The following is a 12,024-nucleotide window of genomic DNA, read 5'->3' on the forward strand; positions in this document are numbered from 1 at the left end:
TTCGCTGCCGTACCAAGTGACCACTAGGAAGATCAGCTAGAAATATTTCCCCATTCGTGGAGAGAAAGGAAGCCAAGCCAGTAGATACGGTAAAGGTGTGATTGTGCAGTGCGCATGAAGGAACTGGAGATACAAGTTTTGCAAAGGCCTTTCACTCGGGCAAAAGGGACACGGAATGTGTCCCACGCCCAACGTGGGGCTCGAACCCACGACCCTGAGATTAAGAGTCTCATGCTCTACCGACTGAGCTAGCCGGGCTACAGCGCTTTTGCTCTTCAAGGCCTCTCACAGCCACCTGAGTCCGCAGACTTTTTGATAGCTTTCGACATAATTCCTTTGGCTAAACTCAATGCGCTTCCAAGTACTACTCTGTTCACTTGCTGTCAGGGCGCTACATCACCATTTTTGCTGTGACTTTGGAGGATCACAACAAAATGCGCTGGCTGATTCCAAACCCTTTTCTCTCTGTGCAAAACATCAAGCCGTAGCCTCCCACATAACATCTGCCAAGTCATTCATTTGCCCTTTCCGGCCGAGGCGGCATCAAGCAATACCTCAACCGAGAAGGTCAAATGCAAAGTGTACGGCGCTGGCTTAGCATGCAAGGTGTCACGTGCTCTTCCCAGTTCCCTTCGATAGCTCAGCTGGTAGAGCGGAGGACTGTAGAGACAAAGCAGCAATCCTTAGGTCGCTGGTTCAATTCCGGCTCGAAGGCAGAGCTTTTTACCCCGCGTCTCTGCCTTTTAGAAAGAAGGCAATCTCTTATCACTACAAATGTGCAATTGGGAAGCTTTTTAGGCACCTTCAGTTCATCTTTCATGTCTCCTTTGGGCCAGCTCAAGCACGCTTGTCGTGTGGTCTCTGTGGCACAATCGGTTAGCGCGTTCGGCTGTTAACCAAAAGGTTGGTGGTTCAAGCCCACCCAGGGACGCTCGTGCTTTCTCTTTACCTTAGCAGGGCCCGCTGCCAAGTCTCACCCTAACCTAAGAAGACAAATAGCGTCCTTTGGCTTGTCTCACACGGCTGACGATTAACCATTCACTCGAGACATTCCTTGAAAACGGACTAGAATAATGTCGCAATCAATTGCTCTTCTTCTGGAATGTTCAAGATCTTTCATAGTTTAGTCAAGCCACTTCTTCGCTTCCGCTGAGTCTCAGGAACAAACCCCAGCATTTCTATTCACACCTGAACACCAGGGGATGTGTGAGAATTGTGGAAGCACCTTTTTTCACCTTACATGATCCCATTGTTGGTGTCAGGAAGCCTGCATAGCTAAAAGTGCCTAGATTGACATGGCCAAAGGCCTCAATTGTTGTCAAATGGCCTGGATAGAGGTGTTAAAAAGGTGGAATACAGATAGTGTCAATGTTTAAGCGTGTGCCCCGGGGCTATGCTGGGCTTGAAGTACACAGGGATGCAATGTTTCTTAAAGATCCTTCTGAGTTTTTCCGACGCTCCAGTTACATACGGGATGACTAGATTTCTCCTAGTGTTCTGCTTCTCCCCAGTTTGTTTCCCTGACCTTGCGGAGGTTTTAACCAAGACCCAGTCTGGGTAGCCACAAGCTTTCAAAGCCCTCCTGAGATGTCACGGTAGCACTCTCCTAGTCATGCGCTAGGATTTGTATAGTTGGTCTCTGCTTACCAGAGAGGCTGTCGGGTAAATTCAGTGTGGTATTCTGCTTAACAGAGTGCTGCCATGGATTAGTCAGGTCTGATCATGATTCTCTGATGTTGTTTGAGTTTGTCTGAGTTATTCCCGCCTTCAGGAAGCTGTGAGAGCTTTCCAGAACATGGGTAGGGGCTAGGCAAATGAACAGCGTGAATACGGATACCGCCCTGGCCAGTTGCAAGGGAGGGCAGTCCTGTGGCATGCTGGGAGTGGCATTTATGTTCTGCGAGCACATGGGCTCAGCGTCTTTCCTGGGAGAGGACTGAACAGCTGGGCTGGAGGCAGGCTGCCTCGCCTGGCGCCGGCTGCCATGAGGCCCCAGGTGGGTGGACCTGAGGGCCTCAAGCCAGTCAGGACGTCAATACTGCTTAACTAAGAGATCAGCTAGATGTCTTCAGTGTGAAAAGTTCTCATTTTGGAGTATCCTACTACAATTCCCCATCCCTATCCCCAGCTCGACAAGAAAACTCCAAAAACAAACATGCCCTAGTCCGGTCATTGAAGGCAAGGAGCGTTTGCGCGCGTGTGTATTTGGCTGAAGAAATACACTGTGCCTGGCTGCGGGGCGAAGTCAAGGGAAACCGGGGCAAACACGCCAGCGTCCCTCGCAAGGGTGGCGTTGCATCTGTGTTCTTTTGTCTTTAGACTCTTTTGGTTGCTACCATGTCAGCCGGATATTGCAGAGTCCTAAGAACCCCCAGCTCGTGTTCCAGTGGGTGGTGGTGTGAGTCAAAAGGCAGATAGCGGTCTGTGTGGGTAGGTTTCCTGGAGACCTCCATGCCCAAGTCAGCCCCTTCCTTGCCTTGTAAGACGCCGTCCAAAAGGGGGCATTTGCTATTCAGTGCCTCTTCCCGTGTACACTTGATGTATTTGTCCACTGACTTTATGGGTTCACTAAAAGCTTGTGGGGTGCTGATGCTCTAATCTTGACCCAAGTAGAATCCACATGCCTTTACAAACGGCTTGGTCTTTTCCCCATGGAACAATTCAAGGCTCAAGGGTCAGCAATGAATGCACTTGGTCAGGCTTTAGTTCTTTTTGGCTGTCAAGAGACTTACCTCCTTTCAGATGTTTCCCACAATCTCAACAGCCTCTGCCAAGTGTATGCAAGTGAAAAGGCCGATGGCATCATGGGACGTGATTGTTTCTTCCGGCTCCAACTTCAGTCTACATTCCTTGTTGACACATTCTTTAGCATTCTTCCAAATGGTGCATTATCTTGCCAGTTGAGGGTGTTAGAATGGTAGGCAGATACTTAGAAACGCTGTGTGTGACAGAGTTGATTCTTTGGGAATCAGTGGTTGAAATGCCTGAACCTTGTTGCTTGATACTGCTGTACCCCGCGAGCGAGTTAAAGCAGGAGGCCGGAGCCTGTTGGGATGCCGAGGAATATTTCCACAGTCGTCACTAAGGCAAGACATCTAAGGAGCTTTTGATAAGGACCTGGGGCCCTGTGGTATTTTGTCAAGGGCGCAAAGAAGGAGATTGCGTTGGCCGGGAATCGAACCCGGGTCAACTGCTTGGAAGGCAGCTATGCTCACCACTATACCACCAACGCAAGGCTGTGTGCCAGGCATCCTGCTACCTCTATACAATTAAGGCCACACATGACATTGACTCACGGACCCCCTCCAGCGCAAGGTCCATTCGCTGCCGTACCAAGTGACCACTAGGAAGATCAGCTAGAAATATTTCCCCATTCGTGGAGAGAAAGGAAGCCAAGCCAGTAGATACGGTAAAGGTGTGATTGTGCAGTGCGCATGAAGGAACTGGAGATACAAGTTTTGCAAAGGCCTTTCACTCGGGCAAAAGGGACACGGAATGTGTCCCACGCCCAACGTGGGGCTCGAACCCACGACCCTGAGATTAAGAGTCTCATGCTCTACCGACTGAGCTAGCCGGGCTACAGCACTTTTGCTCTTCAAGGCCTCTCACAGCCACCTGAGTCCGCAGACTTTTTGATAGCTTTCGACATAATTCCTTTGGCTAAACTCAATGCGCTTCCAAGTACTACTCTGTTCACTTGCTGTCAGGGCGCTACATCACCATTTTTGCTGTGACTTTGGAGGATCACAACAAAATGCGCTGGCTGATTCCAAACCCTTTTCTCTCTGTGCAAAACATCAAGCCGTAGCCTCCCACATAACATCTGCCAAGTCATTCATTTGCCCTTTCCGGCCGAGGCGGCATCAAGCAATACCTCAACCGAGAAGGTCAAATGCAAAGTGTACGGCGCTGGTTTAGCATGCAAGGTGTCACGTGCTCTTCCCAGTTCCCTTCGATAGCTCAGCTGGTAGAGCGGAGGACTGTAGAGACAAAGCAGCAATCCTTAGGTCGCTGGTTCAATTCCGGCTCGAAGGCAGAGCTTTTTACCCCGCGTCTCTGCCTTTTAGAAAGAAGGCAATCTCTTATCACTACAAATGTGCAATTGGGAAGCTTTTTAGGCACCTTCAGTTCATCTTTCATGTCTCCTTTGGGCCAGCTCAAGCACGCTTGTCGTGTGGTCTCTGTGGCGCAATCGGTTAGCGCGTTCGGCTGTTAACCGAAAGGTTGGTGGTTCAAGCCCACCCAGGGACGCTCGTGCTTTCTCTTTACCTTAGCAGGGCCCGCTGCCAAGTCTCACCCTAACCTAAGAAGACAAATAGCGTCCTTTGGCTTGTCTCACACGGCTGACGATTAACCATTCACTCGAGACATTCCTTGAAAACGGACTAGAATAATGTCGCAATCAATTGCTCTTCTTCTGGAATGTTCAAGATCTTTCATAGGTTAGTCAAGCCACTTCTTCGCTTCCGCTGAGTCTCAGGAACAAACCCCAGCATTTCTATTCACACCTGAACACCAGGGGATGTGTGAGAATTGTGGAAGCACCTTTTTTCACCTTACATGATCCCATTGTTGGTGTCAGGAAGCCTGCATAGCTAAAAGTGCCTAGATTGACATGGCCAAAGGCCTCAATTGTTGTCAAATGGCCTGAATAGAGGTGTTAAAAAGGTGGAATACAGATAGTGTCAATGTTTAAGCGTGTGCCCCGGGGCTATGCTGGGCTTGAAGTACACAGGGATGCAATGTTTCTTAAAGATCCTTCTGAGTTTTTCCGACGCTCCAGTTACATACGGGATGACTAGATTTCTCCTAGTGTTCTGCTTCTCCCCAGTTTGTTTCCCTGACCTTGCGGAGGTTTTAACCAAGACCCAGTCTGGGTAGCCACAAGCTTTCAAAGCCCTCCTGAGATGTCACGGTAGCACTCTCCTAGTCATGCGCTAGGATTTGTATAGTTGGTCTCTGCTTACCAGAGAGGCTGTCGGGTAAATTCAGTGTGGTATTCTGCTTAACAGAGTGCTGCCATGGATTAGTCAGGTCTGATCATGATTCTCTGATGTTGTTTGAGTTTGTCTGAGTTATTCCCGCCTTCAGGAAGCTGTGAGAGCTTTCCAGAACATGGGTAGGGGCTAGGCAAATGAACAGCGTGAATACGGATACCGCCCTGGCCAGTTGCAAGGGAGGGCAGTCCTGTGGCATGCTGGGAGTGGCATTTATGTTCTGCGAGCACATGGGCTCAGCGTCTTTCCTGGGAGAGGACTGAACAGCTGGGCTGGAGGCAGGCTGCCTCGCCTGGCGCCGGCTGCCATGAGGCCCCAGGTGGGTGGACCTGAGGGCCTCAAGCCAGTCAGGACGTCAATACTGCTTAACTAAGAGATCAGCTAGATGTCTTCAGTGTGAAAAGTTCTCATTTTGGAGTATCCTACTACAATTCCCCATCCCTATCCCCAGCTCGACAAGAAAACTCCAAAAACAAACATGCCCTAGTCCGGTCATTGAAGGCAAGGAGCGTTTGCGCGCGTGTGTATTTGGCTGAAGAAATACACTGTGCCTGGCTGCGGGGCGAAGTCAAGGGAAACCGGGGCAAACACGCCAGCGTCCCTCGCAAGGGTGGCGTTGCATCTGTGTTCTTTTGTCTTTAGACTCTTTTGGTTGCTACCATGTCAGCCGGATATTGCAGAGTCCTAAGAACCCCCAGCTCGTGTTCCAGTGGGTGGTGGTGTGAGTCAAAAGGCAGATAGCGGTCTGTGTGGGTAGGTTTCCTGGAGACCTCCATGCCCAAGTCAGCCCCTTCCTTGCCTTGTAAGACGCCGTCCAAAAGGGGGCATTTGCTATTCAGTGCCTCTTCCCGTGTACACTTGATGTATTTGTCCACTGACTTTATGGGTTCACTAAAAGCTTGTGGGGTGCTGATGCTCTAATCTTGACCCAAGTAGAATCCACATGCCTTTACAAACGGCTTGGTCTTTTCCCCATGGAACAATTCAAGGCTCAAGGGTCAGCAATGAATGCACTTGGTCAGGCTTTAGTTCTTTTTGGCTGTCAAGAGACTTACCTCCTTTCAGATGTTTCCCACAATCTCAACAGCCTCTGCCAAGTGTATGCAAGTGAAAAGGCCGATGGCATCATGGGACGTGATTGTTTCTTCCGGCTCCAACTTCAGTCTACATTCCTTGTTGACACATTCTTTAGCATTCTTCCAAATGGTGCATTATCTTGCCAGTTGAGGGTGTTAGAATGGTAGGCAGATACTTAGAAACGCTGTGTGTGACAGAGTTGATTCTTTGGGAATCAGTGGTTGAAATGCCTGAACCTTGTTGCTTGATACTGCTGTACCCCGCGAGCGAGTTAAAGCAGGAGGCCGGAGCCTGTTGGGATGCCGAGGAATATTTCCACAGTCGTCACTAAGGCAAGACATCTAAGGAGCTTTTGATAAGGACCTGGGGCCCTGTGGTATTTTGTCAAGGGCGCAAAGAAAGAGATTGCGTTGGCCGGGAATCGAACCCGGGTCAACTGCTTGGAAGGCAGCTATGCTCACCATTATACCACCAACGCAAGGCTGTGCGCCAGGCATCCTGCTACCTCTATACAATTAAGGCCACACATGACATTGACTCACGGACCCCCTCCAGCGCAAGGTCCATTCGCTGCCGTACCAAGTGACCACTAGGAAGATCAGCTAGAAATATTTCCCCATTCGTGGAGAGAAAGGAAGCCAAGCCAGTAGATACGGTAAAGGTGTGATTGTGCAGTGCGCATGAAGGAACTGGAGATACAAGTTTTGCAAAGGCCTTTCACTCGGGCAAAAGGGACACGGAATGTGTCCCACGCCCAACGTGGGGCTCGAACCCACGACCCTGAGATTAAGAGTCTCATGCTCTACCGACTGAGCTAGCCGGGCTACAGCACTTTTGCTCTTCAAGGCCTCTCACAGCCTCCTGAGTCCGCAGACTTTTTGATAGCTTTCGACATAATTCCTTTGGCTAAACTCAATGCGCTTCCAAGTACTACTCTGTTCACTTGCTGTCAGGGCGCTACATCACCATTTTTGCTGTGACTTTGGAGGATCACAACAAAATGCGCTGGCTGATTCCAAACCCTTTTCTCTCTGTGCAAAACATCAAGCCGTAGCCTCCCACATAACATCTGCCAAGTCATTCATTTGCCCTTTCCGGCCGAGGCGGCATCAAGCAATACCTCAACCGAGAAGGTCAAATGCAAAGTGTACGGCGCTGGCTTAGCATGCAAGGTGTCACGTGTTCTTCTCAGTTCCCTTCGATAGCTCAGCTGGTAGAGCGGAGGACTGTAGAGACAAAGCAGCAATCCTTAGGTCGCTGGTTCAATTCCAGCTCGAAGGAAGAGCTTTTTACCCCGCGTCTCTGCCTTTTAGAAAGAAGGCAATCTCTTATCACTACAAATGTGCAATTGGGAAGCTTTTTAGGCACCTTCAGTTCATCTTTCATGTCTCCTTTGGGTCAGCTCAAGCGCGCTTGTCGTGTGGTCTCTGTGGCGCAATCGGTTAGCGCGTTCGGCTGTTAACCGAAAGGTTGGTGGTTCAAGCCCACCCAGGGACGCTCGTGCTTTCTCTTTACCTTAGCAGGGCCCGCTGCCAAGTCTCACCCTACCCTAAGAAGACAAATAGCGTCCTTTGGCTTGTCTCACACGGCTGACGATTAACCATTCACTCGAGACATTCCTTGAAAACGGACTAGAATAATGTCGCAATCAATTGCTCTTCTTCTGGAATGTTCAAGATCTTTCATAGGTTAGTCAAGCCACTTCTTCGCTTCCGCTGAGTCTCAGGAACAAACCCCAGCATTTCTATTCACACCTGAACACCAGGGGATGTGTGAGAATTGTGGAAGCACCTTTTTTCACCTTACATGATCCCATTGTTGGTGTCAGGAAGCCTGCATAGCTAAAAGTGCCTAGATTGACATGGCCAAAGGCCTCAATTGTTGTCAAATGGCCTGGATAGAGGTGTTAAAAAGGTGGAATACAGATAGTGTCAATGTTTAAGCGTGTGCCCCGGGGCTATGCTGGGCTTGAAGTACACAGGGATGCAATGTTTCTTAAAGATCCTTCTGAGTTTTTCCGACGCTCCAGTTACATACGGGATGACTAGATTTCTCCTAGTGTTCTGCTTCTCCCCAGTTTGTTTCCCTGACCTTGCTGAGGTTTTAACCAAGACCCAGTCTGGGTAGCCACAAGCTTTCAAAGCCCTCCTGAGATGTCACGGTAGCACTCTCCTAGTCATGCGCTAGGATTTGTATAGTTGGTCTCTGCTTACCAGAGAGGCTGTCGGGTAAATTCAGTGTGGTATTCTGCTTAACAGAGTGCTGCCATGGATTAGTCAGGTCTGCTCATGATTCTCTGATGTTGTTTGAGTTTGTCTGAGTTATTCCCGCCTTCAGGAAGCTGTGAGAGCTTTCCAGAACATGGGTAGGGGCTAGGCAAATGAACAGCGTGAATACGGATACCGCCCTGGCCAGTTGCAAGGGAGGGCAGTCCTGTGGCATGCTGGGAGTGGCATTTATGTTCTGCGAGCACATGGGCTCAGCGTCTTTCCTGGGAGAGGACTGAACAGCTGGGCTGGAGGCAGGCTGCCTCGCCTGGCGCCGGCTGCCATGAGGCCCCAGGTGGGTGGACCTGAGGGCCTCAAGCCAGTCAGGACGTCAATACTGCTTAACTAAGAGATCAGCTAGATGTCTTCAGTGTGAAAAGTTCTCATTTTGGAGTATCCTACTACAATTCCCCATCCCTATCCCCAGCTCGACAAGAAAACTCCAAAAACAAACATGCCCTAGTCCGGTCATTGAAGGCAAGGAGCGTTTGCGCGCGTGTGTATTTGGCTGAAGAAATACACTGTGCCTGGCTGCGGGGCGAAGTCAAGGGAAACCGGGGCAAACACGCCAGCGTCCCTCGCAAGGGTGGCGTTGCATCTGTGTTCTTTTGTCTTTAGACTCTTTTGGTTGCTACCATGTCAGCCGGATATTGCAGAGTCCTAAGAACCCCCAGCTCGTGTTCCAGTGGGTGGTGGTGTGAGTCAAAAGGCAGATAGCGGTCTGTGTGGGTAGGTTTCCTGGAGACCTCCATGCCCAAGTCAGCCCCTTCCTTGCCTTGTAAGACGCCGTCCAAAAGGGGGCATTTGCTATTCAGTGCCTCTTCCCGTGTACACTTGATGTATTTGTCCACTGACTTTATGGGTTCACTAAAAGCTTGTGGGGTGCTGATGCTCTAATCTTGACCCAAGTAGAATCCACATGCCTTTACAAACGGCTTGGTCTTTTCCCCATGGAACAATTCAAGGCTCAAGGGTCAGCAATGAATGCACTTGGTCAGGCTTTAGTTCTTTTTGGCTGTCAAGAGACTTACCTCCTTTCAGATGTTTCCCACAATCTCAACAGCCTCTGCCAAGTGTATGCAAGTGAAAAGGCCGATGGCATCATGGGACGTGATTGTTTCTTCCGGCTCCAACTTCAGTCTACATTCCTTGTTGACACATTCTTTAGCATTCTTCCAAATGGTGCATTATCTTGCCAGTTGAGGGTGTTAGAATGGTAGGCAGATACTTAGAAACGCTGTGTGTGACAGAGTTGATTCTTTGGGAATCAGTGGTTGAAATGCCTGAACCTTGTTGCTTGATACTGCTGTACCCCGCGAGCGAGTTAAAGCAGGAGGCCGGAGCCTGTTGGGATGCCGAGGAATATTTCCACAGTCGTCACTAAGGCAAGACATCTAAGGAGCTTTTGATAAGGACCTGGGGCCCTGTGGTATTTTGTCAAGGGCGCAAAGAAGGAGATTGCGTTGGCCGGGAATCGAACCCGGGTCAACTGCTTGGAAGGCAGCTATGCTCACCACTATACCACCAACGCAAGGCTGTGCGCCAGGCATCCTGCTACCTCTATACAATTAAGGCCACACATGACATTGACTCACGGACCCCCTCCAGCGCAAGGTCCATTCGCTGCCGTACCAAGTGACCACTAGGAAGATCAGCTAGAAATATTTCCCCATTCGTGGAGAGAAAGGAAGCCAAGCCAGTAGATACGGTAAAGGTGTGATTGTGCAGTGCGCATGAAGGAACTGGAGATACAAGTTTTGCAAAGGCCTTTCACTCGGGCAAAAGGGACACGGAATGCGTCCCACGCCCAACGTGGGGCTCGAACCCACGACCCTGAGATTAAGAGTCTCATGCTCTACCGACTGAGCTAGCCGGGCTACAGCACTTTTGCACTTCAAGGCCTCTCACAGCCACCTGAGTCCGCAGACTTTTTGATAGCTTTCGACATAATTCCTTTGGCTAAACTCAATGCGCTTCCAAGTACTACTCTGTTCACTTGCTGTCAGGGCGCTACATCACCATTTTTGCTGTGACTTTGGAGGATCACAACAAAATGCGCTGGCTGATTCCAAACCCTTTTCTCTCTGTGCAAAACATCAAGCCGTAGCCTCCCACATAACATCTGCCAAGTCATTCATTTGCCCTTTCCGGCCGAGGCGGCATCAAGCAATACCTCAACCGAGAAGGTCAAATGCAAAGTGTACGGCGCTGGCTTAGCATGCAAGGTGTCACGTGCTCTTCCCAGTTCCCTTCGATAGCTCAGCTGGTAGAGCGGAGGACTGTAGAGACAAAGCAGCAATCCTTAGGTCGCTGGTTCAATTCCGGCTCGAAGGCAGAGCTTTTTACCCCGCGTCTCTGCCTTTTAGAAAGAAGGCAATCTCTTATCACTACAAATGTGCAATTGGGAAGCTTTTTAGGCACCTTCAGTTCATCTTTCATGTCTCCTTTGGGCCAGCTCAAGCACGCTTGTCGTGTGGTCTCTGTGGCGCAATCGGTTAGCGCGTTCGGCTGTTAACCGAAAGGTTGGTGGTTCAAGCCCACCCAGGGACGCTCGTGCTTTCTCTTTACCTTAGCAGGGCCCGCTGCCAAGTCTCACCCTAACCTAAGAAGACAAGTAGCGTCCTTTGGCTTGTCTCACACGGCTGACGATTAACCATTCACTCGAGACATTCCTTGAAAACGGACTAGAATAATGTCGCAATCAATTGCTCTTCTTCTGGAATGTTCAAGATCTTTCATAGTTTAGTCAAGCCACTTCTTCGCTTCCGCTGAGTCTCAGGAACAAACCCCAGCATTTCTATTCACACCTGAACACCAGGGGATGTGTGAGAATTGTGGAAGCACCTTTTTTCACCTTACATGATCCCATTGTTGGTGTCAGGAAGCCTGCATAGCTAAAAGTGCCTAGATTGACATGGCCAAAGGCCTCAATTGTTGTCAAATGGCCTGGATAGAGGTGTTAAAAAGGTGGAATACAGATAGTGTCAATGTTTAAGCGTGTGCCCCGGGGCTATGCTGGGCTTGAAGTACACAGGGATGCAATGTTTCTTAAAGATCCTTCTGAGTTTTTCCGACGCTCCAGTTACATACGGGATGACTAGATTTCTCCTAGTGTTCTGCTTCTCCCCAGTTTGTTTCCCTGACCTTGCGGAGGTTTTAACCAAGACCCAGTCTGGGTAGCCACAAGCTTTCAAAGCCCTCCTGAGATGTCACGGTAGCACTCTCCTAGTCATGCGCTAGGATTTGTATAGTTGGTCTCTGCTTACCAGAGAGGCTGTCGGGTAAATTCAGTGTGGTATTCTGCTTAACAGAGTGCTGCCATGGATTAGTCAGGTCTGCTCATGATTCTCTGATGTTGTTTGAGTTTGTCTGAGTTATTCCCGCCTTCAGGAAGCTGTGAGAGCTTTCCAGAACATGGGTAGGAGCTAGGCAAATGAACAGCGTGAATACGGATACCGCACTTGCCAGTTGCAAGGGAGGGCAGTCCTGTGGCATGCTGGGAGTGGCATTTATGTTCTGCGAGCACATGGGCTCAGCGTCTTTCCTGGGAGAGGACTGAACAGCTGGGCTGGAGGCAGGCTGCCTCGCCTGGCGCCGGCTGCCATGAGGCCCCAGGTGGGTGGACCTGAGGGCCTCAAGCCAGTCAGGACGTCAATACTGCTTAACTAAGAGATCAGCTAGAT

The 12,024-nt window shown here is 50.0% G+C and overlaps 11 non-coding genes across 11 annotated transcripts; 5 read left to right on the forward strand and 6 right to left on the reverse strand.

The window, feature by feature from the left end:
- Positions 1 to 185: 185 nt before the first annotated feature.
- TRNAK-CUU (transfer RNA lysine (anticodon CUU)) lies at positions 186 to 258 on the reverse strand. Its single transcript has one exon. It is a non-coding gene; the product is annotated as a tRNA-Lys (tRNA).
- Positions 259 to 3,160: 2,902 nt separating this feature from the next.
- On the reverse strand, positions 3,161 to 3,232 carry TRNAG-UCC (transfer RNA glycine (anticodon UCC)). The gene has a single exon. It is a non-coding gene; the product is annotated as a tRNA-Gly (tRNA).
- Positions 3,233 to 3,505: 273 nt separating this feature from the next.
- On the reverse strand, positions 3,506 to 3,578 carry TRNAK-CUU (transfer RNA lysine (anticodon CUU)). Its single transcript has one exon. It is a non-coding gene; the product is annotated as a tRNA-Lys (tRNA).
- A 599-nt stretch (positions 3,579 to 4,177) lies between these two features.
- TRNAN-GUU (transfer RNA asparagine (anticodon GUU)) lies at positions 4,178 to 4,251 on the forward strand. The gene has a single exon. It is a non-coding gene; the product is annotated as a tRNA-Asn (tRNA).
- Positions 4,252 to 6,825: 2,574 nt separating this feature from the next.
- Positions 6,826 to 6,898, reverse strand: TRNAK-CUU (transfer RNA lysine (anticodon CUU)). Its single transcript has one exon. It is a non-coding gene; the product is annotated as a tRNA-Lys (tRNA).
- Positions 6,899 to 7,269: 371 nt separating this feature from the next.
- Positions 7,270 to 7,355, forward strand: TRNAY-GUA (transfer RNA tyrosine (anticodon GUA)). Its single transcript is given in 2 exon segments — positions 7,270 to 7,306; positions 7,320 to 7,355. It is a non-coding gene; the product is annotated as a tRNA-Tyr (tRNA).
- A 142-nt stretch (positions 7,356 to 7,497) lies between these two features.
- On the forward strand, positions 7,498 to 7,571 carry TRNAN-GUU (transfer RNA asparagine (anticodon GUU)). The gene has a single exon. It is a non-coding gene; the product is annotated as a tRNA-Asn (tRNA).
- A 2,229-nt stretch (positions 7,572 to 9,800) lies between these two features.
- TRNAG-UCC (transfer RNA glycine (anticodon UCC)) lies at positions 9,801 to 9,872 on the reverse strand. Its single transcript has one exon. It is a non-coding gene; the product is annotated as a tRNA-Gly (tRNA).
- A 273-nt stretch (positions 9,873 to 10,145) lies between these two features.
- On the reverse strand, positions 10,146 to 10,218 carry TRNAK-CUU (transfer RNA lysine (anticodon CUU)). Its single transcript has one exon. It is a non-coding gene; the product is annotated as a tRNA-Lys (tRNA).
- A 371-nt stretch (positions 10,219 to 10,589) lies between these two features.
- TRNAY-GUA (transfer RNA tyrosine (anticodon GUA)) lies at positions 10,590 to 10,675 on the forward strand. Its single transcript is given in 2 exon segments — positions 10,590 to 10,626; positions 10,640 to 10,675. It is a non-coding gene; the product is annotated as a tRNA-Tyr (tRNA).
- A 142-nt stretch (positions 10,676 to 10,817) lies between these two features.
- On the forward strand, positions 10,818 to 10,891 carry TRNAN-GUU (transfer RNA asparagine (anticodon GUU)). Its single transcript has one exon. It is a non-coding gene; the product is annotated as a tRNA-Asn (tRNA).
- The last annotated feature ends 1,133 nt before the right edge of the window (positions 10,892 to 12,024 follow it).

The sequence above is a fragment of the Staurois parvus genome, unplaced genomic scaffold (assembly GCF_062004578.1).
Source record: "Staurois parvus isolate SC_StPar_1 unplaced genomic scaffold, SC_StPar_1.0 ptg002181l, whole genome shotgun sequence".
NCBI lineage: Eukaryota > Metazoa > Chordata > Amphibia > Anura > Ranidae > Staurois > Staurois parvus.